The sequence below is a fragment of the Spodoptera frugiperda genome, chromosome 7 (assembly GCF_023101765.2).
Source record: "Spodoptera frugiperda isolate SF20-4 chromosome 7, AGI-APGP_CSIRO_Sfru_2.0, whole genome shotgun sequence".
NCBI classification, from domain to species: Eukaryota; Metazoa; Arthropoda; class Insecta; order Lepidoptera; family Noctuidae; genus Spodoptera; species Spodoptera frugiperda.
Window position 1 is genome coordinate 1,834,318 of NC_064218.1, and position 6,067 is coordinate 1,840,384.

Below are 6,067 nucleotides of genomic sequence, written 5' to 3' on the forward strand. Positions count from 1 at the left end.
TTCTTTGGCGAAACGGAGTTCGCTAATTGCTAGTTATGTATATCAATAAATTACCTACTTCTTTTTATTAAACATATATTTTATTTACTATACAAAATGTATTTTCTGGAATGACATTAAAATTAATAACGACATCACTAAAAATAGCAGTCGAAAATATTTTTCTAAGAAGATATCATTAAATCCGTAACAGCAAAATTTCCCATTAAATATTAATACAGAAGACCCTTCCTACTTAGGGCTCGTTATTATTCCTTCTAAGAAACACCTTGTTAGATAAGTTGGGAATTAAATAAAAAATAAACTTAGTTATAAGTGGTTTATGATATTTTTTTTTCCCCACATTAGGATTTTCTCTTGTGTCGTGGGTGCTTTTACAAACATACAAGTTCACATACACATGACACTCAGACCCGAAACAACAATTTGTGGTTCACACAAAGAGTTGCCCCGTGCAGGAATCAAACCCGCTATACGTTACGCGGCAGCCGGTTGCCCAGCCACCGCGCCAACCATGCAGTCAATATTATAACAGCCACTATAATAAATACCTTCCCTCTTCCTTATATTTAAAAGCTTACACGAGAAACGTTTTAAATCGGACGCTATACGCCTTTTTAACATTTTCTATAGAACTTACATAATAATACAGGCTGTTGAAAAAACTTCCAATAATAGCCGTTTTTTTGATAATGGATTTTTTATTGGAATTTTGTATAAAAATCTATATTTAGAGACTTGGATTTTTGTAAATAAAAGTAAGTATTTTAAATTGAATTTAAAAAGAAAGAGATTGTCAGTTTGACTTCTATGTTTGTATGTTTGTCTGCGATTAGCTGAACTGATTTTGATGCTGTTTTCAAAAAGTGTTTGTAACACTTAGGAATAGGTTTTAGTTTATTAAGCAATTCCATTATTTTTATTATGTGTATGATTTTAGTTCGATTATGTACTTATGTATTACATACTTCAATAAATTATCATTCACTTTAAAAATCAAGAGAGAAAGAGCCAAAAACCTATCATTCGAACCATTTTTTCAACAAAAAATTATCAATAATCAAGAACCCTAATGGGGATTACTGTATTTTTACTCACCAATTGGCGCTAGTGTAGATTATTCGTTCCTCGTCCAATAAAGAATTAGCTAATGTCACACTATTGGACGTTAAATATTTGACAGCTGCACTGATTGGACACACAGAACTCTAAATTTGTCTCAACTGGTGAGCAAAAAAAAAACGGTAGCCCGCATTAAAATTTTCCACAGCCTGTATCTCAAGCTATTACAACCATTGCAGTATATAACTTTAAGTAGTCGTTATCTTGCCAAACTCTTAAGTATTTTTTACAGAACAATTTATTCGAAGATATCTTTTATCTCAGCTGATATTATTCGCCTTATATTGCGTTCCAAAGGATTTAGTGTGATTGCAGCATCTATATATTATGGGAACGTGATGTTCTCGCTTTGCTAGTAAACATTTTGGAGACAAGTTATGAACAAAGATTTATATTTTTAATCAAGTATATTTGCATTTTTATTTAATGACTATGTGAGACATTCTGAATTAATTGACATTCCTAACTCAAGTGCATTATTGGTTCCAATGTTCATTTTCATAAGTCTCGATGTGACTTGAAATTAGGGGAGAGGGTTTCTTCAATACTTCATATGAGTTAGGCCTGCGGGCGACGTTGCGTCATTTGACGAATGCATGCAACCTACAAATGATGATAAGCAGATTTGAATGAGTAGTGGCGTAACGTTGCCGCTTCGTGGACACAGTTTTGATTTTTTCTACGTAATAATATGCAACAATTCGTCTTGCAATTGTCCATGACGAACACGTGTGCATGAAGAGTGGTTTACGTGAGCAGTATGCCTTTTTTAAGGTGAAATAACCTTGTTTCTTCTCTTGACTTGAGCCGGAGCCCCGGTAACCTGTTACGTTGTCCGCAGCTCCGGATCGGGCATTAGCCCTACTGGGCCCCATCTGTGGTTGTCTGGACTGACTCTTTGAGGCGCGCGTGGAATGCGACGTAATAAAAATTTATAAAAGGAAGGCAAAAATTGGCGCTTATGCCACATTCTGCAAACTCCTTTTTACAATCTTTCACTATTCCGGTGCTCTCATCACAGTTTAAGCTTTTCCAGGTTTCTTATCATATTTTTTTATAGTTCTATGTATCGTTATATTGTGGTTTAGAATCATTGTCCAGTATTACACTTTTATAGGTACTTAAGAACTACGGGAGGTCAAATAAATATGTTTCTTTGCTTCACCATAACTAGGATTAGGTATTTTCTTTATATTTGATTTACTTACTTCTTAGAAGGGAAGTCTTGTTAAGTAATAAGAAATAAGTACTTCAGAAAGAAGAAGATACTATAATACAAGTAAATATTATTTCGTGATAAGTATTTATTGGATTGACTTGGTCACAAATCCGACTATCAAGAAAACAGCTACAATGAGATTTATTTCTCGGTTTTAAGAGATGTATTAGCATAGAATCTCAAATTAGGCTCACCCCCCTGTAGCAATCGTATCAAACATCAGCATCAGCAGCCTATAAGAAGGCGTTGGCGATTGCTTACCATCAGGTGATACGTCTGCTGGTTTACCGGCTTACACCTTAAAAAAATATTTACAGCCAAATAACATATCTATTAGTACTACTACCTCCTTCAGTATTGTATATACAGTTTCCATGTCCTAAGGCAATGTATCTTACTTCGACCTTGTCAGAACCACGTAACTCAAAACTCAGATCATATTTCGTACGTACAGTGGATCCACCCGTGAAATTGCTGGTTTATTATATAGCCATATTAATGGTGTGTACCCTGCATTTTATTCTGTTTATGGTAAGTTATTTCATGGCTTTTGCTCTTGCCACGGTATTTTGAGAGCATTGCCGACGGAATTGGCTATAATTCACGTTGCGAGGAACGTAGGTTCAGATGAACTGGATTACTTATTTGCTGTTGTGGTTGTTATTCATTTTTGTTGTTGAGTGGTGATGACAGATTCTTTGGGTATTGTAGGAGCCAATTAAGGACCGGTGTTCACCAACGGCATCCTGCGGCATGCCACACAAGTAACAACCTTATTTCAACTTGGCTAAGCAATGATTATTCCTTGACACAGAGTGACTAATACCTACTCGTATAACACTAAGGGATAGTACATTTGATGGCGATCGGACAGCAGCGGTTTTACTCATAAACTGAAACGTTTAAAAATAAACAAAACCAAGTTTTTAAAGTAATCGCCGGTCTCATCTCGTCAAGTTATGCACTTGGCTGGTTTTTCCATTCTAATTAATTTTGTTGCTTGCTCAAAAACAATTGAATCATGTTTAGAGGACTTTCCTGAGTTTATTTTCTCAACGATTTTATGACTGGCAGTCGCTTTAAATCTTGGCTTACCAAATTTTGATAGACGACTGTCCTATTTTTATGACTGGCCTTTGCTCGAGATCCCGGCTTACCAAAAGTTTGATAGAGTTATTTTTATTTTCCTATTTACTTGTGCTACTTATATACCTATGTTATTCTCTAGAAATTTTGTGCTAAAAAATAGTAACAAAGTGGCTGATATTGTAAAATATATCGTAAATGAATAGCCAAATTCATGTATTGAATCCGGAACTGCGGACTACCTAGCGGGTTTACCGCCCTCCGGCTGGAAAAGCAGAAGTAAGCACAGGTGGATTTTAGTCACTCCTCTTACCTTGCTTAAGGCAGGCAGAAGTCGTTGCATGATTTTCACCCCACAAAATAAAAATTCATGAAAGTATTGTGTTTCCAAATACTGCCATCATCTCCAACAACAGCTACTCGATTATAATACCCATTAAAAATTAAGTAACTTAACAACAAAGATAGTTAACGGTAACGAACTTTACGAAAACTCTCTCTGAAACTCTCATCAATCGACCTCAAATAATATAACTTCAACAGAATAACTAACTAACAAAATAAATAAATTACAATTTGAAATGAGAATACTATTTACTTCTTTGGCTGACGCTAAATATTACCATTTACCAACACTCCGGCATTAAACTTTCGTTCATAAGTAGGTAAGGAACTCGAACAATCGTGAAGTTTTAATTGAAACCTCAGACTCCTTCTTAGTTTATACCATTGCCAAGTTCCATTGTATGCAGAATACTATACAATCACTTACACAGTTGTCTTTGGGTGCAAAACTATCGGTATTTGTCTATTGTTTATTTGTTTAACACTTCATTGGTTGGGTGAAAGTGAATGGGCGCGTTTGAGGTATTATTCGCTTCGACAGTCTACTGTGGAGTAAAAAAGGGTGTGTGTTTTATTTTAATAACTAGCTTTTGCCCACGAGCCAGTTCACGTGATTAAAAATAATAAAGAATCCCACAAGGCGATAAAAACTGTTACAGGGTATCCTTTCGCGAGTCTCATACTATCGTTGTATCCAAAAAATTACAATCCACCATCAAAGGTTCAGTGATTCAAGCATAGTCTCCCGTTGCGTGAGATCTCACTCTCACTCTCACTCTCTACACTCACTCTGCAGCTATACTCTTGGCAACACTCACTTTTTGTAGGTTGCTCAATCAAATTCACTACTCACTCTTACTCTCACTCTCACTCTCACTCTTACTCTCACTCTCACTCTCACTTTCACCCTCACTCTCACTCTCACTCTCACTCTTACTCTCACTCGCTGGGGGCAGGCCACTGGCGCCACTCCCACTGTTCAAAAGTATAGGTTGATTAATAAACCACTCTCACTCCCACTCCCACTCCTACTCCCACTCCCACTCCCACTCTCATTTTCATTGTCAATCTCACTCCCACTCTCTCTTTCTGACCTATTACAGGGTCACTCCAGGTCTAATTAAATAATTAGCGTTTTACCCAAATAAGTTATGAAGGTTCAAATAACAAATTGAATACTTTTTAACCCCCGGGAACGCTGAAGAACCCGTTGGCAGAATGGTATATTCTACAACTTCTATTTAAGTCTTTTAATTCCATCAAGCGTTGTTTCATATAAGTCAAAACTTATAATTCTATCGTCACGAATTTTTTAAAATAAACCAGACTTCAAGAGTATTCTGAAATTAAGAGCGGAGACAACGCAGTCTTAAGTTAATTCCTCAATTTAAGTTTTTAGAAGTTTGCCAAAACCGAAAACTTGCGAGAGTGGAGCACCTCCCAAGTTTCTTTAAGTTAAACTTCATAGTTTTAATCCTCTGTTTTATAATATACTTAGTTGTAGCTGTTTTTAACTTCGCACATACTGGAATACATTTTTATTTTTCAATAAGTGTCTGATGGTATCTTTTTTGTTTTGATGTTGCCTTAGCGATGAGAATTTAAGCCCTAATTCACACACATTGTAAATCTGTTTTGGAATGAATGCTAAATCCTCTTTTTATGGAAAACTGACTTGAAACATAAGTTTGCGTTTTTGATTCCGTTGTAAATGTGAAAAGTGAGGTTCCTTAATAAAAATAAGAACTTAATACCCTCTAAAATACCTAAAATAAAATAGTAAAAATATAGTATTTAATTGTACACTTTGTTGTTGTTCTGTAAACAAAAACATAAATTGTTAAAAGAGGCCTAGTACTGAAACACAAACAATATTTTACACAAAAAGAATTTCCGATACCGGGAATCGAACCCGAGCCTCCTGGGTGAGAGCCAGGTATCCTAGCCACTAGACCATATCGGATGGTGATGGCATTGTCGAAAATGTAAATCTGATTCTTTTTGTTACTACAGGTCAAAATCATTTTAGATTTTTTTAACATAACAGCGTACGTTCAAGAATAGAATATTCTTATTCGTATAAACTTAACATGATGTTTACAATCGGGTAGATCCTAGTTCAAATTTTTATTTTTCCTTTTCTATAGAATATAATATCGTAAAATAATCGTACTTTATTCATTGATTTGGCGCTATACTTATTTTCTGAAATTTTAGAGAATTACATATTTTATTTGACGCAAAAAATGAATGACGTCATAAGTAGCGATCTACTAAATTCATATAAAATTATCG

The 6,067-nt window shown here is 35.2% G+C and overlaps 1 non-coding gene across 1 annotated transcript; it reads right to left on the minus strand.

Moving 5' to 3' along the window:
• Window positions 1–5,663: 5,663 nt before the first annotated feature.
• Window positions 5,664–5,735, minus strand: Trnae-cuc (transfer RNA glutamic acid (anticodon CUC)). The gene has a single exon. It is a non-coding gene; the product is annotated as a tRNA-Glu (tRNA).
• Window positions 5,736–6,067: the final 332 nt, after the last annotated feature.